Below are 27,285 nucleotides of genomic sequence, written 5' to 3'. Positions count from 1 at the left end.
TTACAATAAAAAAGTACAAAAAAAAGAAAAAAAAACACTGGCCATGATTTCTGTCTAGAACCCACCAACATAGCAAAGACAGATTAGAAATGTTTCAGAGGGGAAAAAAATCATTCTGATAAAAGAAGCTCATCATTTTAGCCACCTTGATTTTTGCTGTTTCTGTGCCAGTACTGGAGCTTGAACTCTGGCCCTGGCTATTGTTCCTTAATTTATCACTTCAGGCTGGTGGTCTGCCACTGAAGCCACAGCTCCACTTCCAGCTTTTTGGTGGCTAGTTGAAAATAAGAGTTTCATGGGTTTATACTTTACAGTCTGGCTTTGAATCTCAGCCACCTGAGTAGCTAAGATTACAGGCATGAGCCTTCAGTGCCCAACAACTAACCTGTTTCAAAGCATCATAAACAAATAATACACAGAATGCCAGTGATTGAATATTGCACAGAACTCTGAATTTGATATTGACATTTACTCCTGAAATCTCGCTATACAGCTTGGAATCTTTTCTTCCATATTAAAATCAAATCAATATACAGTTGCTGTGAAAATAGCTACTAGGAACAGACTAAAACAATATTAGCTTTTAAAAAATACATTTTATTGTTATTGTAGAGGTGATATATAGAGAGGGGTTATGGTTACATGGGTCAGGTAATAAGTATGCTTCTTTTTGAACTATATCTACTCTTCTCTCTCTTTCTCAGTTTTTCCTTCCTGTCCCTACCCAAAAGTTGTATAGTTCATATTATGTTTTTGTGATGGTTATGAAACAAAAACTCTCTAGCACATTATAATCACTGACTTACTACAATTATATATATATATATCATATTAAAGAAGTGTATCACTATCAAAAGTACAAATAAAAACACAATCTTTATACACACACACACACACACACACACACACACACACACACACACACAGTTCTACAGATTGATCTGGGGGCTTCCTTGCCAAGGAAATTGGACTTGCCAAAATCTGTTTTCCTGGACCTCTACTCTACCCATGTTCTAAATTTGCTTCTGCAAAGGAGCTCATTCTCCATGTGATAGATGACAAAGAAGATGGCAGAAATCTAGGGCCATGAATAACTTCCTAAAGCAATGCCATCACAACAGACTAGAACACTTATCTTTGAATGTTAAGCAAGAGAAATAACTCTATTTTGTTTTAGACACTTATTTTTTTGGTTTATGATTACTGGACCTTAATCTGTAATTTGTCATATCTAAAGTTGAGTTTTTTAGATTTTATTGTAATGGTGATGTACAGAGGAGTTACAGTTACTTAAGTAAGGTAATGAATACATTTCTTGGCAAACATTGTTACCCCTTCCCTCATTTTTCTCCCACTTTCCCTCCCCCAAAGGGTAAAGTTCATTTCCAACATAGTGTCTTATGAGTGTCACTGATGCATTAGCTCATCCTTTGTCCTTTGTCTCACCATTTTGAATTTTGAACATTTAAATTTACTTACATTTACCTTTCCGCTGATTTGGTTTTGTCAGCATAAGAGATGAGTTAAGGATGACTTTGAAATCATATCATTTGCTCTAAATTGGGTAACTTGATTTACCATCCAAAAAGTAGGGGACGAACTTTAGATGAGAACATCTATGATCAACAAATAAGCAAACAACACCTGCTTGAAAAAAAACACATATGGCCAAGTCGGTTTAAGTTTTCCCTAGAAATCTTTTAGAGTATTTCCAACTATTCTACTGTTAATTTGTCTATTTAGTTACTCTGAAAACTCAATGTTAAAATTAAATACAGAGAGAAATCATTTAAGAATTCTAATACATTAAATAAAAGAATACTAAATACAAGTGAAGAATAATCAGCAATTTTAATTGAACATGGCATCATTTGCTTGAAATCCCAGCACTCAGAATGTAAAGGCAAAAGGATCTTGAGTTTGAGGTGCCTTGGACTAGTAGTGAGTTCTTGTCCAGCATGAAGTGAGATTCTTGTCTCAAAAAATACCATTATCTGTGATGGAGCTATTTTTAGACTGGGAAAGGCTCTCATTTGAATCTCCACACCACATACACACAATAGTTCTATAAAACTTTACCTTAAGATTATTTTTATTCAGGAATTCTACAAATATTGGTCAAAGGTTTTAAACATGCAAAAGCATTTGTAAGAACTTCTTACTATTAAAGCTACATTGAGTCATTTCAGGCAGATTTCCTTTTTATACTGCAACGTTCTTGTCAAGACAGATTTCATGTTATACAGTGTATACCACAAGCCTAGAAAGGGCATCCAAATGCCTAAGATTGATGAGAGTAACATACAAGGCATCCCCCACAGATGTTACAGCCACAGCTACAGTAACAAAGACCTGGAGCTCTGCCAAGCTGTGAGTAGCAAAGCATGTGGCTAAGGAGGTTCTGCTAGTGTAAGAAACCCACACAGTTCCAGGATGGCAAGCCAAAGGAGGCTGACCACTTCAGAGTTGGCAAGAGAAACATAATATAAAATTTTGCTAGAGAACATTACTTCATATGGCAGACACTTGCTGCTTCTGGGAAATAAAGAGAAAGCTGATCAATTTGTTGTGCACTAATAATACAGTGGGTGGTTCATCTTGAAAAAAGCCACATAAAGAAGGAGGTCCCTCAAAGATGGATTAGATGCTAAATTAATCATTGACTGGAACCACTACTCAGCCATCATACTATGAAATCATGTTCAAAATTAGTCTCTATAGGAGATACATGTATAGATAATAGTAATCATAGTATATATATATATATATATATATATATGTATATATATAGTATCTATTATGTATTTAGCAAACCCTGTATTACTTCAATCATAAACTCAATTATTTATATCAACCTCTAAGGTGTTTATATCTTATAAAATTCTGGAAAAGGCAAATGGTAAAGATAAAAAGATTGTAGTTTGTGTGATTAAAGTCCTTTATTATCACATCAAGATTTTGTTAATATCACATTACTTTAATGTGGAATCTCCTGATTCTTTAAACATGACCATATTTGTATTAAAAATATTCTCTTGGAAGAGGAAGTAATAAAAGAAATAATATATATGCATAAAAAACAAGAAGACAACACACATTTGAGATTTGTTAGACTCCTGAAGTTATGGCTATGGGGAAGAATTTTATTAAAAGGTTGATTTCCACAGGGCTTGATCACTGATAAATATAATTTTTGTATGGTAGTAATCTATGAAACTTAATGTCCAAATTTTATGAGATAACATCATAAGCTTATAAAATTAATGTCAATAAATTTTATGAGGTAATCTAGACTTCTAAAAAACCTCTTAAATTTGCAATTTGGTTTTGCTTATTTCAACAAATTTAACTGAACTTATTTTGCTTACTTGTGATGGATATCTTATTATTTACAGACTGTATATTTAAAATATATTGCATATGCTATTTATGTTGAACCTCAAAAATAATTCATGATGTTTATCTTTTCTTTTTAAAAGTAAAATAAATCAAGCTAATACGACTATTATCCATATGAAAAATTATATTCTAAAACTTCTTTGTTTTGCCTTTCTGACCACTGCTCTTGCATCAACCTTATGTATAACAAAAAGCCAAAACTAGCACAGTTAAACAGTTTAGTAGTCCTATAAAGGTCTCTAGTGTATAAGTTTGCAACATAAAAATGCCCAGGCTGGCACATTTTCTACTCCTCAATTCTCATTTACTACTGAAAATACATTGGATTTTCTTACTGAGTAATCAGAAGAAGAAAGCAGCTCTCTCCCAGGGGAAAAGATAATCCAATTATACTGCATTCACTAAATGTTTATATATATTTCATGTATGAAAGGTAAAGGGTTGAGGTTCCTGAATGAGTCAAGCTAGCTTCAAAATCCTATATTTTTTATTTGAGCTTTCTATGTTCAAATTCTTTACAATCCTCCTAATTCAGGGAAATAGCAATATCTGTGTGTGCTGTTCTATCATATAGTATCAGTTTCAATTATAACTTGACAAATGCATAGCTAAGGTATTGATTTAAAGGTCAAATGAAGAACAAATGTTTTATTGTGTTTTTTAAAGTTATGTGGTATTGTCTATAATTTTATAGAACAATTGACATTTAATATTAGGGCACCAAATTTCCTCAGTGTACATCAAGAGTATCTCTAATACTAGAAACTCTATAAGTGAATACTGAGAATCATTTCATACATTTTTTAAAAGTCAGTTAGCATGAATACATTAATGCACAAGAGCAGATTTTGCAAAAGTCTTCCTCAAAAAGAGATGGATAAAACTATTTCTAATTATCTCCCCCAAACTTCAAGTGAATAGGTTCCTAATAAAGTAATAGTTTAAATCATCTGTCCACATAATCTGAAGATGAAGTCCTGAGTGATGTTATAACTCATGTTCTTCCAACATACGTTTTACCAAAAAAGCAGCCACACTACAAATTAAAAACAGTAACCATCATTTAAGAAAAAAATAAGATAATAAGCAAGGCAGCAACTACTTCCACCTATGATTTCAGCTAGTTAGGATACTGAGAACTAGAGGATCATATCTCAAGGCTAACCATGGAGAAAAGGGTCTTTGAGACACCCTCTACAATTTACCAGCAAAATACTGAAGCAAAAGTATGGCTCAAGTTGTAAAGAGCTAACCACAAGCAAGAAAATTGAGGGAGGTAAAGCATGAATCCCTGAGTTCATCCTAGGTGCCTACCAAAAATACATACATACATACATGCATACATACATACGTAAATATATACATAAATACATAAATATGCAAACTAACTAAAGCTTACAAAAATTTCATTGTAACAGAATTCAATGGTGTAAACATTGACTGTATATGTAAATATACATGTATGCATGTATATATGTGTATATCCATATAAGCAGTTCACAAAAGTAATTAAAATTCTTATAAGACTATTTGGTCATTTTCTTACACATTTCTCTTACTGCTTATGATCACCATGTTTATAGTTTGTTTCACATCCGTTAATTATAAGTCTCCTTTCATTATCATGTGTACTATAATACTTTTGATCATGATTCATGAACCCCTTATGTTTCTTTCCCTTGTAGGTCTATTCTGCTATCTTATCCACTGAGGGTAAACTGACTCAAAACTACTGATTGGTTGGTAAATATTATAGCTCTTTTTCAGTAGACATCCAGTTGAGCAAGATGTTTAGGGAGCTATGTATCATCAGATCTGTGAGCAAGAGGATATAAAGACCTGAGGGACAGGAACTATCTTGACCAATTTCCTTCTGGAAAAGAAACGAAGTTTGGAGAGAAATGACATGGAAAAGTAGAAAGCACATTTTTTAAGATGGAAAATTCCATTTTAAACTAATGCATACACAAGCATCGTAGCCACTCTAAATTTGGAGGAGATAAGAAGAGATAGTTTGCCTTGAGATTATTTGTCCATCTCTTTATTCTTTGAAGTAGGACTTTCACTGGGTCTGCCTTTCTGCATTCATGTATTTGATCACACATTGCTAATAACTTTTATTTCCTACATTTGAAAGGACTTATGAAAGCAGACCAAGGAGACCTCATTTCTTCCAATATTGTTTTGTAGAATCTATGTTATTGTGGAATTCCTCTAAAAGACTCATGAACATCTGGGAGAAACATGATAAATATAATAATTATTTTGCACCAAAATGTCAATGTAGCAAAATGATAAAAAAAAAAAAGTGCAGGATACACAAGCATAGTGCCTATATACTTAACTTATTAATGCTACCTTAGGACAGATTAATTAAACCTTAATATTTATGTTTGAAAAATAAAGATAATCGTTGTATCTCCTTGATAGGACTGGTGTGAAGACAAAAAATATATGGGAAGGTGTAAAATAGTGACGAATATATTTAGGAATCAGTCTTATCTATTATTTACAAGTTAATCTAAGGGTTTCACCAGAGTTATTGAGATTATATTTTATGGGACAAAAATGTTTCAAAGATGCATTGCTCCAAAAACGATTGTAAGTGACCCTGAAGCTATTTGTGATCTTGGATAAAAATAAAAAAATAAATAAATAAAATGTTGTGATTGCTTTCCTCTTCAATAGTGATGAACTGTTTATGAAGTAGGCACTCACACACTGATGAAAGAGATGAAGGAGATACAAGAGAATTGAATAGTACAAACAGTATAATCTACTTTAAAATCTTAATAACTGCCCGAGTATCTTTTTGTAAGGTCACCAGAGTCATTTCTGTGGGTCTCAAACACCATGCCCACATGCAGGTCAAAGGAAATAAATGAAAGAAGGATGTTGGGATTAGAAACAAAAATGGAGAAAAAGTATACTGGTGGGAAGCATTTGATCTCTATTGACCTGTTCTCTTAAGTTAATTCATCTCTAGATTAGTAGATATAACTTTTCACACCAGAACATTCTTGGATAGTGCCTGAAATTTGTTGCTCTGAAAACACAATTTGAAGGTCTCTTAAGATGCCCTGATGTCTACTTCAAAAAGCCAATGCACTGTAGCTTGCCAACTATGCCATTTTTATTAAATGCTGGCATGTCACCAAAGTGATGTGGTGTGTTTCATAAAATAGGCAGGTTTTAACTGCTAAGAGGAAAAAAAAAGAAATAAAGAAAGCAAAATGAGACGATGAAGTTCTAAACGCAATTCTTTCAAGTACAAAAAAATTACCACAAGAAAGCTCCATTGTTTCCAATTGCACAGGTATAAATGATAAGGGTAAACTATTTCTTACAGCATTGACCACATATGGGTCCTAGCAGAACAGAAATGGAAAATTCCCTTCCTTCAGTGAAGAATCTACTACACGGCACTTACAAGCATTGACCCCACTTGAAATAAGTACCACAAATGATGAACATGAATGAAAACTAATAGAATACATTGTGTACTGTGCTGAGAAATGTAAAATCATGAAAAAATACTTTTTTCTATCTTAGTAATACACATAATCTGGCTTCAATTTCTTTAATGTGAAAATTTAGGACGTTTGGGGCAGTAAAATAATACATCAACTGGGCTCTAATTTTCAAAATTCCTGTTGAATTTTACTTGATATATCAGGTAATATTCATACTGTTACTAGGGAATTTTAGGGCAAATAACAAGGGAAACTTTAGAATTTAATTGGAATACCTTTAGAACAATTTATTAATTTCAAACACACAGTCCCAGGATACTGATAAATTTTTCAAATTAAAATTTTACTTCTTTATTATTTGATTCAAAATACTCATGATAAAGCCTCATATAAAAATATCTTATCTTACAGCTGGTTGGTTCACTCCTGTAATCCTAGCTACTCAGGAGACTCATCTCTTGAGGATGGAGTTGCAAAACCAGCTCAGGAAGGGTAGGTCCATGAGACTCTTATCTCCAATTAATCACCAAAAAAGCCAGAAGTGGATCTGTGGATCAAATGCTAGGGTATTATCCTTAAGCACAAAAGCTCAGGGACAGTGCTCAGGACATAAGTTCAACCCCCAGGTCCAGATACAGGAATATGTATGTATATATTACCTACATGAATATATATATATATATATATATATATATATATATATATATATATATATATATATACAAATACATACTCACATAAACTTGGATAACACTTTCTTTTTTTGCGGGGGGGTGGGGGGGGAGGGTCCGGTCCTGGGGCCTGAACTCTGGGCCTAGGATCTGTCCCTCAGCTCTTCAGCTCAAGGCTAGCGCTTTACCACTTGAGTCATAGTGTCACTTCCGGCTTTTTTCTTTTTGCTTATGTGGCGCTAAGGAATCGAACCCAGAGCCTCAGGCATGCAAGGTAAGTGCTGTACCACTGAACCACCTTCCAAGCCCGTTGGACAACATTTTCTAATTTTTCTCTGTTCTTTTTTTCCTAAGAAAGCCAATACACATCTACTTTGACACTTCAGTTACACTTGCCAAAATACTATGACATTGCATTGTCACTTAGACCCTTGAATTTGGCAATAAAAGGGAGTTAAACTGCTACAATGACTGAGGGATATATTAGTGTCTTGCTAAACCATCTTAATATGTGGCTAATACAGGGACTGAGGTTATACTCCACTGACACTTTATATTTTTTGGGCAAGGGGACACATGATGACATGAAACTATAGTAATACATCTGAAGATGAGGGATTCCAGTTAACTCCAACAGAAGGCAGGAGAGCCAGTGACTGGAAATAAGCAATGTGGGTTCTACCCAGCTGTTAAAATGGAAGCCTGTGACTCAGAATGACAGGAAATGAGGAGGAAGAAAATAAAAGGAGAGCATATACCTGGAAATTTTCCTTTGGCAGAAACAGGAAACATGCTTTAGGGAGATTGTATTTTCTCTTCCAAGCTCTTGATGATATGCATAAAATCACAGGACAGCAAAATTTGGGCAGTTTTATACTTCTGTATATACTCAGTACTCTTGTCACAGAGGAGATAGGATAAATATCTGAGGGCCAACTTACATTTATGGGTTGTGTTACTAGATACTTTTTATTACATACTTCTTCTTGTGATCTGGTATAATAAGATATATAAGTCTGAAGATAGAAGAGACTATTCCATATAGTAATCATGCATACTGTCTCAATCATTGTCCTAAAGTTGAGGTTTGGGAAGGTTTGAGAGGTTTTTTTGTGTTGTTGTTGTTCTTTTTAGTAAAAATTAAAGAATAGATATTGTTAGTTTCTCTTTTCTTTGGTTCAGATGGTTACATGGAAGCACTAGAAATATGAAAATGTGACACAACGGATTTATGAACTATACATCTCAATCAGTCTCATAGTCATTTAGCCAAGGTGAAAAGACATTTCATTTTATTTTTATTATATGTTTATTTTTGGTGTCAGTCTTGAGGGCTGAACTCATGGCCTAGGCTCTGCCCATGAGCTTCTTTTGCTTAAGGCTAGTGCTCTACCATTTTTGCCACAGCTTTACTTCCAGCGTTTTGTGTGTGTGTGTCTGTGTGTGTGTGTGTGTGTGTGAGAGAGAGAGAGAGAGAGAGAGAGAGAGAGACAGAGACAGAGAGATAGAGAGACAGAGAGACAGAGAGACAGAGAGACAGAGAGACAGAGAGAAATTAATTGGAAGGAAGAGTTTCACGGACTTCCCTGCCCAGATCACCTTTGAACTACCATCCTCAGGTCTCAACCTCCTGAGTAGCTAGGGTTACAGGCATGAGTCACTACTGCATGGGGACAGTTTTTTTTAATCCATTTATTGGAAAAATATTGGTCAGTCTCTCCTCAGTCTGTCTTTTCTTATTGCTTCCTTTATCCTCAATAGAATTTCTGATCTTGATTATATAAAGATTCTAAGTTCCTGTACTGGAACAACATCCCAGCCATAATAATTTTCATGAGGTTTTTCTCTACTTCCCCAATAAAGAATTTTGGCAAAGCTCCTTCAGATTTAGAAACAGGATGTATTCCATGGCTCTTGTGTTTTGGTGATGTTTGCTGTTGTTGCTGTTTTCATTTTGTATATATATATATATATATATATATATATATATATATATATATATATATATATATGTTATTTGCTTTGTAGGGAAAAAAGGTGTGTTCTATGGCCTTTTTCTAAGTTGTCCAGGACCATGTAGCAAACAAGGGATATACAAGTACATGATATGTTAGTATTTAAAAGGAGCATGTGTACATAATATTTGCCAGCCTTTGTTCTCTGATTATGCAGCTGTTGAAGGGGAACAGCAACTACACTTCTGAAATATAACTTCAGATTTTTAAAGGTATTATTCAAAGTGGTTCCAATGAAATACTTACATTATGAGACTTGTATGGTAGGTAGGTTACTTAAATATGTGCAAGTTAAAGTATGATCATTTCAAGTGTTCACTAATTCTGTGTTTAATTATAATATGGTCAGATAGCATATGCAATAAATTATGCAAAGCATCCCAGTTACATTACACATATTTCAGCCACATTTAATCTCAAAGTAAATGTATGTGGTCAGTATGAACCATTTCTATTCCTTCCTTAGCATCTTCTGTAGGTATAACTCATGAAAGTAGTATAATACAAGAGATATATTAAGTGTGATATAAGAGGAAGTGTTGGGATCTATTCATTTGACCTTTGACTCTTAAAATATTGAATTATTACATATATTTAGAAAACATATGAACTTGTAGGAAACAATGAGTTCATAAAATAGCATACTGTTTTATTTGAGAACTTATCATAAAGCAACCTGGTATGTTACATACAAGTCTATGTCACTTCAATTTTAACTATTTGGTTACTGTACATAACAAACTACTTTCACTAAGTGTATTTTGAAAAGATGTGTTGTAAGGCTTACATACCAATACGTGTGCAGATACACAAAACAAACTCAAAGTTTGTGTAATTACATGACTATATAGCTATATTCTGTAAGTTAAAAAGCAGATAGGAAACTGTCTCCTAGGTTGCAAGGTTTAAAATATACATTTTCGAGAAACGAAAGTTTACTTCCTGCAACTCAAATATTTCTTATTACAGAAAGGAAAGGTTTAGCCATATTGATTTTCCTAGAGAGTAAAAATGTTTCCAATTTCATAAATTACATTATATAAGTTTCATTAACAAATAAATACTTGATTACCTATTGAGTAAAACAAGTATTTAGAACAGTGCGAACTGATAAGTAGCAATGCTGTTGTGAAAAGCACTTTTTAAGAAACTCTGTTTTACTGATAAAGTACATGTGTGTACAGAATTGTGTACATATCTATTTGTCAATGGAGCATTATATACAGCTGAACTGGTGAAAATTTTAACATTCTACTTTTTATACTTGAAGTCTTCAATTCCCTCTTGAAAAATACAAGCACTGAATTAATTTTTATGGTTCCTTCTAGTTTTTGGCAGCCTGTGAGATTTAAGGAAAATATGCATTTACTTAAATCATGCATATTTATGTAAATATGATTTTGTAAAATATCATATACATACACATAAAGACAAGGAAAATAGGAAGGTCAATGACAAGAAATCATTTAGTTTTGTTTGCTTGCACCTTTCTGTTATTAAGTAAAGTAATAAAATCCTAAGACAACAATTATGCAATATACTCTCGATAGCAAGAGTGAAAGGTGGCTGAGAGAAACTTCAGGCCATGTTTGCTTCAGTCCTACTACTACCAAACCACTTTGTACAAACACTCAGTCCACAATGGAGGAGGCAACAATGCTTATAGAAATGTACTCATTACCTTGCTCATGTAATTGTAATCCCTCTGAACGGTATTTTCACAATAAAAAACCTTATTAAGCTTGAATGTCTAGGCCCTACTAAGATGGCTTCAGGACAAGAGCCTTCTATTTCATTGTCCCTAACTCTTGTGTGGATTCTCATTCAGTCACTATATAATACTTTGCCCAATTCTATGTCAATTCTATTAACTATTTATTACTTGCTTGCATAAGATTTTACAGTCAAATGGAACTCCAGTTTCTAGACTGGTTTTTACCTTGACAAAGGAGAAACTTAGGTGCAAATACGTATAGGTTGTCTCCTTGGGACCCAAAGCCCCAAAACCTTTATCTATAGTCATGTTAAGATTTTACCTATGAGCCCTACTCTTATATTTTATTCTTCTCTTAATTTTCTTCATCTAGTGTATCATGAAAGAGTTTGAAAACCCTGCTGCAAGTGTAATTTGTATATTGTTTGGACAAGTGGATGTGTATTTCTTTCTCATTAATGTAAAATTGCTTGAAAGACCCAATGAAAAAATAACAAACAGTGAACTGACAGAACTTGTAAAGAAATTTTGCTAAGATTTGTGAGTTGATAAGTTGAAATGACATTCATTTGCATACAAAACTCTATATTCTTAATTTTCAATTTAACTTTCAACTTGCCATTATTGAATATATTTGTCATAGTACTTACACTGTGAATGTTATTGAAATCAATATCAGTGTACACTTACAAACATATTATTGAAATTTAGATATTTACACTCAAAGAACAGATGACTATTACCATAAAAATATTTTCTCTATTAAGCATAGGAAACAGGTAGAAAGGAATTTTTCCAAATTAGGTAATGTAAATCAGTGTCTGTTTCAGATTGCTTTGAACAAAAAAAAGATGTAAGTAGGTTACTTTACAATGTGAAGATGCCTTTCAAGTCTTCCCCTGATCTAATTATTTTATAAGATGACTGCATTCCCTATCCTCTCCTATAATTCAGTCTTACAAATTTAGAGATATCAAAAGTAACACAATGATGCTTCTCTAAGCACAGAACAATTTACACGAATTGTGATCACAGTTGTCCTGTTCTGTAGAACCCCTCCCTAAAATTTTTCACATAGAATCCAGCTCATTCTTTGATAGCTAGTAATATTTCATATTTCCACTACAATTGATACCACTAAATAAAAATAAAATTTGCTCTTGCAGAACTCTGAATCTGCATTAATTTGTGTTTATGCACCTTAATAGTAGCACACAGGTAAGACATTCTGCCATTGCATAGAGAAAAAAACAAAATAGATTTAATTGGTAGTTTAAGCTTTCAGTATCACATCTAATTAATATTGGTTTAATTTCTAAATTAAACATCTTTAGAAGATGATCATCACACCCAAAGCTTTAAAAATGTAAGAACATGTGGTCCACAAAATCATCTTTATGTTGCTATAGTTACAGAAATAGACTTGTAAATTCTATGTTAATATTAAAGGAAAAGTATGTTTGCCTTAACCAATTGCAACTGTAAGAAAATGCAAGTATACTGCACTTTATTGGTAAGAACTCCTTTAGTAAGCACAGGTTAGAAGAATTAATCATTCATCCCTGCAGACTGCTTATGTATTTCATCAGGCCATTATCTGATCTGAATAACAAGAACAATTGCATAATAAAACACATTACTGCTGACACCAGCAACTTTCTTCCTTCAACTTTAAAACTGCACCTCCCTCTATATAACACAAAAAGCTGGTGGGATAATAAGAGTAATAATAATAATAGTAATAACCACTAACAATGTAATCACCCATCTAGGGTTGATTCTTTTCCATCATTATACAGAGGTTCAGTATCAGTAGGGTTTGAAATAACCAGTATGAACTTAGATGATTTTCTAGGGCTCTATGACATAATTATAACAGGGACAAAGGTTTTTCACTTACTTTTTATGTTAACTTTAAGTCTTCGCTTTCTGAAATTCAACACAATAAATACTTCTTCTTATGTTTTCCACTGGTAAAACACACCCTATAGTGAAGTATATGTAATGGCATGCTGGAACCTTGTGTAACTGTGACTCCTTATTTACAATCTTCCCTTTAATTTTGTATTTTTTTTCAAATATAAGATGAAATGACCTCAGAAATCTGAGGTCACAGATGAATAGAGGTAAGATGTGAGAGACCAAATTTGATCAACCAGTGTTTGCACTTTAAATTGTTCAAATGGGCTTTTATAACCAATAATAGAAATGGCAGCTGAGAGAAGTAATAGCTCTAAAAACACCACTTGGGTAACAAATAGAATCATCAAGAAACAATGTCATGTCTTTTCTAAAAGATTTCCACCTATGATAACTTCATGTCATCAGGGCCCTATTCTAAGCTTATCACTCTGAAACTTATATCCCAAGGTATCCAGAGCCTTCAACACTCAATAATCATAATTCTAAAAGATGTCTCCATTTTAACCATTGTCCAGAATAGCTTACTCTTAGTCCATTTTTTTAAAACAATGTCCAATGAATGGGCTTATTTTACTTTCCTTTTTTCAGTTCATACAAAATTAAAAATACTTTAATTCAACCAATATCAACAATTTAATATGATAAACCTTGATTACTATTTAATAAGCTGTTAAATCAAAAAATATCTATGAGATAAGCAGTTGTAACTTTCAGTCTGCTTCATAAATTTGATAGGTATTTTTAATTAGAAAAGTATACTTTATATTGAACAAAAAAACCCAGAAGTTCACAATAAAACAAACTTTTCCTAATCACCATTTAATGCTAGTCACTACAAGTGAAATTGTCAAGAACTTGGAATGTGTTAGAAATTAGTCCTATTTTATCTAACTTGCAATTCCTACTGTACCTACTGTATATGTAACAATGCAAGAAGTAACAGATTCAGAATCCATTTGGCAGTGATAAAGATAGAAAAAATGCTGAAATGTTATTGATTCTCTCTCGTACAAAACAAACTGACTCAACTATATTTTTCCTGACATAACATAAACGTTTTATTTAGATATTATAAAATATTGGCAGCTGTTGGACTACTCTTCCCCTCCTTTAAGATACCATTAACCCTTTCCTAGAGAAAGAAAGAATGTCTTCCTTGTTGTTTTCTCTTCTTTTTCTTTTTCTTTTTTAAACAGAAATGCTGCAACCACTGACATGGAGATGTTAGCCCCAAGAGGAATACTGCCTACAAAAGTTTCTGATGCTGAGCTATTCAGCCTTAGGAGACACCTTAAACCTGTCACTGGCTGCTGAGCCCCTGTCACAGTTTATAACCTGCTGTGTCAAACTCACAGACTCAGCTCTTGCTCTTTCCACAGTAGTTTCCCCATTTCTTTCTCCAAATTAAGTTCATCCACATTCTCAGCTGGGCTCATTCCAGAATGTCCTTATCTCCATGATCGGCTTTCTAGCCGTGAAAATTATCTCAACAAAATTTTCACCTGGTCTTGCAAACCATGGTTCTTTCTTAACTTTCCTCTGACCCAATTGTTATGGGTTCATTTATTCTTTCCAGCTGTTCTTCAGAACTAAAGACAAAATAATCCACTAACAAAAGTGAGAGAGAAGGATGGGAGTTGGGGTGGGTTAGAGTGGTCAGGGAAGTGAGCCAATAGGGTTAGAAGTCTCATGCTTTTTTTTTCCTCTCCCCCCCTCCCACCCCACCCCGCTCCTCCCCGCACCAGGTTACAGCCCTTAAATCTTAGCTCCACCTAACATTTCCAACAAGCCAAGGCTCCCAAATCGCTGGTGAACAATAAGCGTTTGAAATACCAGATTCCCAGTAGGGCTGCTGCCCATACAGAAGTCCTGTGAGTGTTCTTGCCCAAACAAACAAGCAAACAAAAACGCTTAGTGAAACACTTCTCGAACAGGAACTGTTGAAGTTATATAAGTGGAGTCCCCCCTGGTTAAATGAACAAACGGCCCCTGCCATGATGCGGGTCGCCAGCTTCACCAGACACCTTACTTTCCAGGCAAGAAATAGATAAGCAGCATCTACTTACCAAAGCGGCGGCTTCTTTCTTCCTTGGAAACCCTGAGGAGTCTTCTCTTTTCTTTCCTACCAGTCAGAGAATTGTCTTTCTTATTCCACACAGGCCCAGAATAAACTGAAAATAAGAGGGAAAACGAAAAGAAAAGGGGGGACGTAAAAAGGGACAGCCCAGGCACAGCAGTCTGTCAGGGTTTTTTGGCTTTGGTGGGGCGCTTCGGGTTCTGATTGTTTCAAAAGTGGGATCTTCTTTGCCGGAGAGAGCGAGCGAGAGGAGGGAAAGAAGGCAGAGGAAAAAAAGAGAGAGAGAGAGAGGAAAAAAAAAAGAAGGGCGCTTCAAAGAAAGCTTGCTGGGGTCTTGCAAATTATTGTGAAAGCAAAGTACCTGCACTCGCCCGGGCCGAGGCTGGCTTGTCAGAGCGGCGCTCAAGGGGAGGAGGCAGGAGGAGGAGGAGGAGGAGAGGAGGAGGAGGAGGAGGAGCGGGAGGGTTGGGGCTGGGAGGAGAGCAAGCGCGGGGTGGGGAAAGCCAGGGAGCCGCTCCCCGGAGAAACGTCGGAGATGTCGGTGCGGGAGGCGAGATGGTCAGGGCGCGGCGCTGCCCCACGCGCTCGGGCCGCCGAGTGCGGGCGCGGCGGGGCGGGGAGCCGCGGAGGCGGGGAGCATCTCGGGCCGCTCCCGCACTTGCTCGCTCCGTGCTGCTCCCTCTTTTCTCTTTGCTCGCTGGTACACACGGACAGACAGACAGACAGACAGACACACACACACACACACACACACACGCACACACACCCGCCTTCTCTCCAGCTGCAGCCGCTGGATCGCGCGCACTCACCTGCATTTCCTTAAGGAGCCACTTGATGGCTGCCAGCGGTGCGGGTCCCCGCGCGGGGCGGGTTGGAGCCCCGGGCGGAGAGGACGCGGCCCGCCAGCCGGCCGGCCGGCGCGGGATGCTTGGTTCGTTCAGCCAACAGAAGCGGCCTCGGCGGCGACGGCGGCGGTGCGGGACGCGTGAGCCCGGGCGGGAGGAGGGGAAATCGGCACCCACCGCAATGATGGGGGGTGGGGTGGAGGGATGCCCCCGGACTCTGAGCAGGTAGACCTCGGCGCCCCTTCAGGCCGTGGCAGGGTACCAGGGATTTGGGTTAGGACCATGCACGCAGGGAAAGGAGGACTTTGCCAGGTACAGGACTAGTGCCCGCCAGGAAAGCCACCGAGGATCTGTCCGGGCGTGGATCCGCGGGCGCGCTTCTCCAGGTGTCCGTGTGCTTGTCGTTATTTGGTGATTTTTTTTTTTTTTGGACGGGTGGGATGGTGGGATGGATTAAGGGATGGGCATTCCCAAAGGTAAGGGGTAGGGATTTCCTTTGCACTACGACCCATGCTAATGAAGATGTGGAGAAAGGGGGAGAGGTGGCTTGGAGTGGCGATGTACTTCATCACAGATATTGCATGCTGATTATTATTATTGTTGTTATTGTTATTATTATGCGAGGTCCTTGCAGTTTGGCTGGGGTAGAGGGAGGGAGTTTGAGGAGGGTCTCTTCTGGACAAGTGCCTACTGTTGAAAAGGGAGGGGGGCACAAAAAAACCCAAAAACGTGGTAAAGAGTTGCAACAAATCAGTCTCCACACTGAGGGAAAGGGCGCGCACGGGTGTAAGAAATGAAGGTTAAGATGTACGGTTCTTTCAGTACCTCCACGGAGCGTGGATTGTGCATCCGTGCTTCAGTCTTCGGAAGCTGGGAGAGAACTTAACCCTGAGCACCGCTGGCACGGGGCTGGGAACGGAGGGAGAGGGGTGTGAGGGCTGGGAGAGACGCGGCTGCCAGCTTCTATCGCTTTAGCATCATTTTTGTCTGATCAGAGCACGTAGCTACAGGCAACAAATGCTAGGTCTCTTGCTAAGAAAGATGGCAATGTCACTCCGTTAAGAGGGGAAGAGAAAAATAGAGGCAAAATAATGATCGTGGTGGTGGAAAAGCCATCAGTGAACACTCCGGGTATCCTCTAGGGAAGGGTATGTTAACCCCGTGTCTCCTTTCCTTAGGTGACCGTGATCTCATAGCAGAAAATGCTACCTTCGCCCACAGAGCAACGAAGCTTCATCAATATATGTGACGCGTTTCCCCTGGGTCCTTTTACCTTTTTCTTTTTATTCCCACGCCTGCTCCTTGCTTTCCCAGCCAATTTGCTCTTCAGAAGTGACTCTTATTCTAAACTCATCCCTTGCCATGCTCCTTTGCTTGGCTCCTTAAAGCCAAGGAACTCATCCAGGCACGAGGGCTCACCATCTAGCCCTAACCCCTTACAACTACTCCTGGAAATCATGACCTGTAAATGAAATGACACATACCATGTACAAGTGCGTGTGCACACGTGTGTGTCTGTAATTACATGAAGCACTTGTCTTAAGTGGCGTCTGCCCAAGGTGATGACTAACTGCTTTTTAGCATCCTCTCTTACTCCCCCTGCGTCCCTCTCCCTTTCTGTCTCCTTCCTCACCCTTCCCCCTCGCTGCATGAACACACACCACTCACTCTGTCTCATTTCCTTCCTGTTAGTGTTCAATAATGGTTTTACATGAACTTTCTGCTAGGCAGCTTCAGACTACCAGCAGGGAGTTGGAGCTGATCGGTAGGAGGGATGCTGGGAGTCCAGGATGCTGGTATAGTTCCTGTCATCACTCACTCATTACATCCACTACTGTACTTAATGCCAAGTGGCAGCAGAAATGTTTCCTCTCTTCTATCCATAATAATATATTTACCTTCCTCCCTGGATACACATGTAATTAATAATAAAAGAAATGATGCACTTGGACCCCTGAGAAGAGCCGGTGGATGCTGTGGCGATGCTGATAGTCACCTTTCCTGTTGCTGCTCCAGATAATGTGGCCACTTTCCCTCTCTGGGCTGTTGTTTCTGGTGGGTTAAGCAAAGCGTTTGGCCCTTTTTACTATCTTCTCTTTTCCATCCTTCCCTTGACAATAGTTTGTGTATTTTAAATAAAGATTTCATTCTGCCAACCCGCAGGAAGCTTTTAACAAGATGCAGCTGAGCGTGTCGATATCTTATATCTTTTTACTGCTGTATGGGGGTGCTCAGCAACTTGAAACTCATCTCTACTACAGCTGAATGCTGGGCTCTCACACACAGGGTTCCCTGGGGCTGACTTACTCTTGCTCCTACACAACCTTCCTTCAGTGCTCTCAAGAAGAACATTGGTTGATGTTAGCAATGGAAGAATGAGGGCTATGCTCAGCCTCTGTCTACCACCCGCATTCCCCCTTCATAGCTCCACCTGTAGTGCTAATTGTGATGAGGGAGCCCATTGTAAAGATTTGTTTTGTATGCCAGGCATTGGTGGCTCACACATATAATCCTAGCAACTGAAGAGGCTGAGATCTGAGGATTGTGATTCAATGGAAAGCCCATGGGACTTTTGTGTCCAATAAACCACCAGAAAGCAGGAAGTGATGTAGTGGCTCAAGTGGTAGATAGCTTCCCTTGAGCTGAAGAGCTGAGGGACAGCGCCCAGGCCCAGAGTTCAAGACCCATGACTGACAAAGAAAAATGTTTTGTCTTGAGAATTGAATGGAGCTGTTTCTACAAGGTGGTTGTACTGAGCCTGAAGAATTAAAAGAACATATCTACCTATCTTACTGAAACATTGGAGTTATATTGCTCCTTCAACAAAAAACTGCTTTATCACCGTATTATTACTTTTAAAAGTAGCAACCCCTAAATTGGCTATCAGTGACTCATGTGTTGAAAACCTCCATAATAAATACGTTATAAAAATTGTTTTTTAAGACCATGGGAAAGGACAAAAATAGATTTCTGAATATGAGATTCTTAGGGGATTCTCTTATTTGACCAGATTTCTTTATCAAGGATTAATTTTCTTTTAGTCTTGTAATTGTCAATCTGCTATAAGTAACCTCCAAATTTACATTTGGATGCTAGATTTTGGAGTGAATAGTACTTTCTTCTCTCAATTTGTAAATCAGACAGCAATATATTGATAGCAACAGCACAGCAGTAGTTTGCTGTTCTATTATTTTTTAAATATTTTAATAGCATCAGAAGGAAACATCCTGATTATACAGCATTCCACATTATAGTTTTCATCTAGGAATTAGGAATGCAAGAAATGTGTTGAAAAGGATATAATTAGCTAAGGAATTTCCATGCCACTTCATGATGAGGTGTGTTTCCATCTTCTTTTTGCCTCACTATCTGAAGATTAGTATTCTATGGTATCTACTACTCACAGCCACACCCAGTCTAAAAATATCAATGTTCGTCTTGATTTCTTTCAAGAAAGAAATCACTGTTATTACTGCATAATACTATAATACTTTTATTTTACTATTGTGTTGTTAACCTTTTGCCATGTCTTATTTATAGATATTTGTATATATGTAAAAGAATTAAAACACACAATCAAAACACAGTGTATATAGTGTTCGATACTATCCAGGGCTTCAGACATCCACAGATCTTCAAAGGTAACCGTACAGGTAAATAGGAGCTACTGTACTGAAGTAATCTTTCAAAGTTTGCCATCTTTGCTTGTTGTAGTTGTTTTTTTTTTTTTCTGTTCTTCAGCCTCTTATAAATAGTTCACTTAAAGTCATTCTTTCTTCAACTTTCCTTCTGATATTATATAGGTTGGCAGAATCTATAAGTAAGAAATAATTTTATAATAGTAATATATTGTAAAGTACTACTCAGTGAGTCAGACTTATTTCATATAGAACATTTGTGCTTATTTCATATAGAACAAGGATACTTCCTTTTCATGTTTTTTTTTTGTTTCCTAAGTGAGATTGCTGTTGTAATTTATCAAATGGGTCTCCTTTAACAAATTTCTTGTAGATAATTTGCTATCAGTAAGATCAGGTGGGCATCCTTACAGCACATTGAAAACAATGTGTAACTATCCAATATAAGGAATCTAAATACTGAGGTCATGGTTATGATTGTTTTTGGCTGAAGGTATATAATGTTCAGTGAGTAATGTATACAGGAAAAATAAAATAAAATAAACATGCCTTCTCCAAGAACCAGTTTTTTTACTTTATAGTTAGTCTTTTAATCTACATTTGTATTTGAATCAGTTGGCATATTGTTTATCTTCAGACTACAAATCCTTGTGTGTTCCATATATCTGTTAACATAAAATTGCAAGTTGTAAAATACAGGCATTATTTAACTAAATAATTTACAAACCAGTGTCCTTCTTACAATCTATTGCAAAACTCAATTTGCATTTGCAAATTTTCTCATTCATAGAATTGATTAATCTATGCACCTTTATTTCTTTTCCACTTTTGCCTCCAAAGGGATGAATAAATATAATGCATCACCTCTCCTTATAATAGTGGGTCAACTTCTCTGGAACCTTTAGACGGTTACCCTCTATTTCAGTGAAGGAAAATATATTTTCCAAGTACTTATTCTTGACCTTTTGTTCATAATGCATTGCTATTGTGACAAGAAAAAATATATTAGCATTCATTTCTATCAAAAGTTTGTGCATATTTTAAGCATATAAAAATGAAATTATGTAAAATGTTGAAATATGAAAATTTTAACAGTAATACTATGGGACTACTTTTTTCTATTTTTATTTTATAGGTAATAAATGAATTCAAATCTTATTTATTTTCTCTATGAATTGTCTAAATTTTAAAAAAAGTTAATGCAGGTGTTTAAATTGATTTTTCCATGAACTCACCAATATTATAACACTCCTGGTGATTGAATCCTAACACTTTTACCTTCCTTCTGTTTTACAGAGTTCCCAAACCTTGTGTGAGTGAAATACTCACATTAATGAATAACAGAATTTTAGGTATCCTTTCCCTGAATCATAATTTAGGAAATAATGTCAATTTAAGATTATATTATATGGAATGTGTTCTTAAATGTGCCTATCATTTACATCTAAAAGTAGATGAGTGATTTTTAGAGATTCACCTTTTAAAATTAAATTATAGTATCTGTATGTTCTTGAACTTACTTTTATTGTATGGAAGAGTATTGCCAAGATATATTTCCAACTGATGTAAAAAGGGACATTGAAAAACATTCTCCCTGAAGGGAGAATGGCCATTTAGGAATAAACAAAGGTAAAACCACCTAAAAGAATCTTCTGCAAAATTTAAAATGCTATGCCTAGTGAAGAGTCATCTGTTCAAGGATCTTCAACAATTCATCATCCTAGAGGGATTAATCAGGAATTAGCTTTTTTTGCTCAGTTCTTGTTCCTCTTTGCCCTCTAAGGCATTTGCCTGGGTGCTTTAATCTGTGAAACTGGAAACTAGAAATAAGGACTGGAAAAGTGGGAGGAATTCTAAATAAAAATGAAGAGAGTCCGACTCAGAAGGAGACTCTGGGATTTTAGAAAATATAGTGAAAAAAAGATATGATTTAAGGCAGTTATAAAATGATAATCTCCAAGTGACTACAGATAGAGAGAAATCAGGAAGAGAAAAGCACTATGTTTTGTAAAAGTGCCACTGAGGGAGATGACTCCGGTTCTCTTAATAATTCTTTTGTAAGGCTCATGCTCAGAGACTGGATTGCATTTTTATTACTTTTTTTGTCTCTTTTCATCTGACATTCTTTATTTCTTTGGACAGCCAAAAGCTCTCACATCACACCATAGGGAGCCTGGATTTTTAGGGGGAGCTCATATAAAGAGCCAAAATTATGAATAAGATCTAAATTATCTATGAAGAATCAAATCAGTGATTTTAGGTATTTTTATTTCCAAAGATGCCACCCTCAAACTCTGTTTAGTGATTCTTAAACACAACCATGAAACACAAAATTCTAGAATGTACTTGTCTACCTTGTTTAAAGTATATTGTATTATGATTCCACTGCGATAAAATAAAAGCAATGCAGGCCCATAAGATGGTTCATTTGACACAACCAATACATACTTTGGTATAGTGGAAAGGAAAGCATCCAGTTTCAATGACTCTAAAACAGATTGTGAGAATCTGTTTTGTACAGTGTAGATGACACATCTATACACCATAGAAGAGGCTAAGATGACTAATACCTGCAAACATAATTCAGAACTCGAAGACCATACAATTAAATAGAAATGATGGACATACAAAATATAAACCAGTTCAACAGATAACACTACAACCAATGTAATCCTGTATATTATTTAAAGAAAAGAAATGTCAGCATTATATACTATTGATATACAATGATATACTAAATTAAAGCATCAGTCTAGTCCTGATGGCTCATGCCTATTATCCTAGCTACTCAGACAGCTGAGTTCTGAGGATTGCAGTTCAAAGTCAGCTTGGGCAAAAAAGTCCATGAGATTCTTACCTCTAATAAACTCAGATAAAGCCAGAAGTGGCACTGTAGCTCCAGTAGTAGAGCTCTAGCCTTGAGCACAAAGAGGTTTAGGGATAGCTCCCAGGCCCTGACTCAATCCCCAGGCCTGGCAAAAAAAAAAGAAGGAAGAGAGAGAGAGACAGAGACAGAGACAGAGACAGAAACAGAGAGGAAGGAAGAAAGGAAGGAAGGAAAGGAGGAAGGAAAAAAGGAAGGAAGGAAGGAAGGAAGGAAGGAAGGAAGGAAGGAAGGAAGGAAGGAAGGAAGGGAGGAAGGAAGGAAGGAAGGAAGGAAGGAAGGAAGGAAGGAAGGAAGGAAGGAAGGAAGGAAGGAAGGAAGGAAGGAAGGAAGGAAGGAAGGAAGAAACAATGGGTCAGGACTGACAGTTTATGCCTGAAATCCCAACTACCTGGGAGAAGGAGGTCGGCGGATCTTGGTCTGAGTCCAGCTTGGTCAAAAATTGCGAGGTCTTATGTGAAAAATGAAGGAAAAGTGAGCTCAACAGGTGAAGTAAATTATTTAGTACACAGATGAGCCTAATTTCAACTTCAATCTGGCTCACGCACATCAAAAAGAAGAAAATTCTTCAAATTATCTGTAAATATCGTAAAGGTACCATAAACTGCCTGTAATTAAAGAAAATCATAGACTGTCATCTGTGTCATGCTGGCCGTACTGTACAGTAATGTTTGTGGACTACTTGCTATTTTGATTTCTGAAATTGCAGCATATTGTCAAGAAAATACAGTACTGAATACACTAGAAGTATCTAGAAACACACCTACATTGTCAGATTATTCAGGAGCTAGAATAGGCTTCCATGATAAAAAATAAGAAAAGAAAAATGCCTTGAAGTCTTGTGAACAAGCAACATGGGTGGATTCAGCCAAGGGAAGGAGGATCTTCCTATGAGTTATTGGTTTAGTGCGTAAACAATGCAATGTAAATTTGTGGACTCAGATACCTAGGGTCACTTAAAGATGAGTAAACAAGATCTTACAAAATGTGGGAAGATTCATAGGAAGTTATTGTATTAAAGATGGTCAAAAATAAAGAGAAAATACATTATAGAGGACCTATGTTCTGCAATAATAAGAGTATATGGTACTTTTGGAAAAAAAAGTGTGAAAGCCAATAAATAACTATAGCATACATTTTAAGATAACTTTTTTTATTTTTAATTTTTGGGTCCAGTCATGGGGCCTGAACTCTGGGCCTGGACGCTGTCTCTCAGCTCTTCAGCTCAAGGCTAGTGCTCTACCACTTGAGCCACAGCACCACTTCCGGCTTTTTTCTTTTTGCTTATGTGGTGCTGAGGAATTGAACCCACGGTCTCAGGCATGTAAGGCAAGCGCTCTACCACTGAGCCACCTTCCCAGCCCTTAAGATAGCTTTTTTGAGGATCAGGTAGGTATAGAAAAAGAAATTGGTAAAAAATTAACAGTATAAAGAGCTGCAAAATTGTAAATAATAGACTGAATTCAGAACTAGAAAGAAAACACACTGAGAGCTGGATTCTTGCTGCTACTGCTACTGTTGATGCTGCTGCTGCTGCTGCTGATGATGATGATAATGCAGGTTCTGGGTTTGAACTCAAGGCTCAAGCACTGTCTCTCAGTTTGCTTTTGGTCAATGCTAGTGTATTACCACTTTTAGTCACAGAACCATTGTCTATTTTTTGGTAGTTAATTGCACATCAGAATCTCATGGACTTTCCTGCATGGCCTGGTTTGAACTGTGATCTTAAGATCTTAGTCTACTGAGTAGTTAGAATTATAGGTGTGAGCATCTGATACCCAGAAATAGCTGTATGAAACTGCAATTTAAACATTATTTGTGGTTAAGATGTAGTTTCTCAAAAAGTCTTTAAAACAAAATCATTATTTCAATAATGTCAATTAAAATGCAAATGTGTGTGGACATGCATTGCTTCCAAGTAGAATCTACACAGAATTCATAAAAGAGATTAAGTTATATAATTACTATATGCAAATATTTATTTTTCTCTAAATGGACTTTCATAATTCCATCTCTATATTTTATCTTGCTTTATTCTGTTTTCTCTCTTTCTAAATAAACTCACAAACAGATAGATAGAGGGAAGGAGAAAGAGAGAGGAAAAATGGTAAACTAATGTTCCATTTTGTTTGAAGTTATACAAAATCAAATTTGAAATGTCTTTGTATATTTTGTAATTATCTCCAGTTATTCGTACTACAATATGATTTGTAAAGATTTATTTGTTCATTATAGCTCTCTTAACAAAACCTTATTTCCATTCCCAAAAGGAGGAAAATGGTAACCAAATACTGCCAGAAATAAAATAGTACAATAAGTTCAAATATGTGGTCATTAAGTGGTTTGTACAAATATATTGTTTTTCCAGGTTCACTTAAATGCTTCAGAACTGTGGTCCAGGACTAACCTTCAAAAAATTAAATGATAATTTGTTTCAAAATGAATGGCCCAGTAAAAGTGATGGTTCTAACAATCCAATTTGAAAAGAAAATTGCAGAGAATAAGAGAAATCTACTATAACACTTTTCCATTTTCTATTTAAAATGGAAATCCTTTAAGAAGGATGAAGCTATAATAGGAAGTATTTGTTGATTATTTTCCCCCTTTTAAAGTTTTCAGTTGGCACAACCCATTTTTGAGATAATTTTCCATTTTAGAGGATGCCCTAGATAAGATACTGGATTTTTCTGTTACAAGTAGCCCGTTTCCTATGTGGTTTTAGTGGCTTGAACGTTTGTCCAGAATGAGAAAACAAAAACCACCAACCTGTATCAAACAGACCACCAAAGAACCACGAGACTCAAGTGGCTTTGGTCAACATCTATCTCAGCTCTCTGAAAATATAGTTTCACAAACAGTAATTTTTTCTCTGTGTTTAATTTTGCTTTCATTTTCATGTCTATATACAAATATACTGAACAAAGCATTAAAATAGTGAATTATGTGAACAGTTCTTTAAACTATATCCATTACATAGCAAATAATCTAAGTTTCTTGTTTCTGTTATGCAGATGAGTCAGCATTCAAATCTGAATCTGAATCTTTTTCTGTCCTTTACTTTTCTGGGCAGATTTATGAGAAGCAACTTCAGTAAGAAAATTAGTTTTTGTAAAAATCTGTTTTAAATAAAACACCAGGTAACAGTTCCGTGAGGGACCTAAGGTCAAATTTTCTAGGTGTCAATCCCTGTCATTCTACTTATTGATATTTTTTGTAGTATATTGCCTTATCCTACGCCAAATTTCTTCACAGTGACATGGGAATAATTGTATGCTTCTTTTGGTTTCCTTCTCTGTCAATTGTGAATAAAAATGATGTCTAACACAGGACTGTTGTGATGAATGAGATATATAAAATACTAGTATATGATTAACTTTCTTTAAACTGTATCACTTCTCCTTGCTGACATCATCCTTTTTAAAGTGCTACTCTGGTTTATGCATTCCATGTTGTTAAAAAAAACTGCTTTGAAATTACTCTTCATTGATAATGTTTACCAAACTTCCATTATTAACAACCTTTATCCAGTAGACACACTTTGTTATGCCAAATAAAGTATAGACGATCCATGGAAAGACAGATCATCTTCTTTTACCTCCCAACTTCCAAGGATATGATTGAAGGGATTTAGAAAATGACATCAGAAGGGGGATGTGTTTAGGAACACTGATATCAGAGTTTGTCTGTGGAGCTGGCCAGATTTTCAGCAACACAAGAGCAGAAGAGAATTAATCACAATAGGGAAGAAGAGGAAAGAGCATGGAAGAAAGTGAAGGAAAATAAAAAGCTATGCCCTTTAAGTTAGCTCTTAGCTTTTCTTTTCTCCATTCAGGCTTGTAATAATTTGACAAAAATCTATCTTCTCTATTTTTTTTAAAAAAAGACATGCTGACTGATACACTTGAACTTGAATGGGTGATTTCTGCATATTTCAATTAAGAAAGTCTTATCCTAGACAGGTGTTTTCCTATCACAAAAGTATAATCGTATTAGTCTGTGAAAAATGTGTTATGAGATAAGTAAGTGAAAACTGTAGGGGATGGATGGGAGAAATGGATCCCAGCAGACTTCAAGCATTCCTGTAATGAAAATGAACTTTTGATGGATTCATCTGTCTTATCAATAATAGACTCTTAGGACAAAAAAAAACTATAAAGGTGAGACACTAAGATAACAAGCAATAAATATATTTATAAATAAATAAATAAGTATATGTATTCAAAAGCGATAACCCCAAATAGGTAAGTTCTTACAAATATATTTTAAAAGTGAATGTAAAAATGGTTATTTAAAGAAAAATGACATTTAAATAGTAGTTATCTTTGTCAGGTTCGATGTGGAGATGAATTTCTACTTTTTTTGTGTGCTCAGAAATAGACCTCATGTTGGGTAAGCCAGATAGCTCCTTTATATTTCTTCCTATGTAAGGTTGGATTAATAACAACTCTCCAAAATTATTTTAGTTGTATAAAGGGGCTTCAACTGTACAAGTCAAATTATGAATACAATGCATCTTGATCAATGTCACTTCTCCCCTTGTTCTCCATTGTTCTCAATACATCCATAACCTCCAGTTACACAGTTCAACTCTTACGTAATGTACATTGAACACAATGACTTCATTCACTCATCTTTCCTCCTTGCTT

The 27,285-nt window shown here is 36.1% G+C and overlaps 1 protein-coding gene across 40 annotated transcripts in view; it reads right to left on the bottom strand.

Moving 5' to 3' along the window:
* Positions 1-15,721, bottom strand: part of Ptprd (protein tyrosine phosphatase receptor type D) — a 2,013,525-nt gene extending 1,997,804 nt beyond the window's left edge. For 29 of the 40 annotated variants that reach the window (XM_070033181.1, XM_070033197.1, XM_070033190.1 and 26 more), the window contains exon 1: positions 15,262-15,627. The gene's annotated coding sequence lies outside the window, so the exon portion shown is untranslated. The other 11 variants (XM_070033219.1, XM_070033217.1, XM_070033214.1 and 8 more) reach the window with 3 other exon arrangements.
* Positions 15,722-27,285: the final 11,564 nt, after the last annotated feature.

Source organism: Dipodomys merriami, unplaced genomic scaffold (assembly GCF_024711535.1).
Source record: "Dipodomys merriami isolate MVZ:Mamm:240054 unplaced genomic scaffold, mDipMer1.0.p SCAF_22, whole genome shotgun sequence".
In the NCBI taxonomy this organism is placed as follows: Eukaryota; Metazoa; Chordata; class Mammalia; order Rodentia; family Heteromyidae; genus Dipodomys; species Dipodomys merriami.
This window is presented reverse-complemented; position numbering and strand designations above follow the sequence as displayed.